The following is a 617-nucleotide window of genomic DNA, read 5'->3' on the forward strand; positions in this document are numbered from 1 at the left end:
CCCCCCCCAGCTTCCCACCCCCCACCGTCCCTCCCCTATTTCCCCCCAACTGACCCCAGTGTGTAGTGCTCCATCTTCCTTTAACCTCTAAACTGCGCTTAGTCATCCCTGGGCTACTTTAAGTAGTGACAACCCTTCCCCCAAAACTAAAATGCCTTTGTAAAGCGAGTGAAGGACCGCCAGGTTAAGAGGATGAGAGGAGCCTGAATACTGCTAAAGTGTAGACATTACCACCCATTTTTCCTTAGATCACAAGATTTACAACCTCCCAATTACTCCTACCGATAACATTGCTATTGTAGAACCCAAGATTGTCCTTTTGAGACGTTTTTCAGGTTTTTGCATTTCTGACAACTGCTGGCTCCACCCAGGCCCACCAGGCAGTCCTGTGGCCCAACCCAAAAGTGGACTCAGCACACACGAGGACGATTTTCCACATTCCTATGATCGCATCCCCAACCAATAAGCAGCATCCATTCCCCAGCCTGCCAAACTATCCCTGAAAAATCCTAGCCTCTGAATTTCGTGGGAGGCTGATTTGAGTAATAAAACTCTGGCCTCCTGTTCAGCCGGCTCTGTGTGACTTAAACTCTTTCTCTATTACAATTTCCCATCCT

This window comes from Cebus imitator, unplaced genomic scaffold (genome assembly GCF_001604975.1).
Source record: "Cebus imitator isolate Cc_AM_T3 unplaced genomic scaffold, Cebus_imitator-1.0 Scaffold517, whole genome shotgun sequence".
Classification (NCBI taxonomy): Eukaryota; Metazoa; Chordata; class Mammalia; order Primates; family Cebidae; genus Cebus; species Cebus imitator.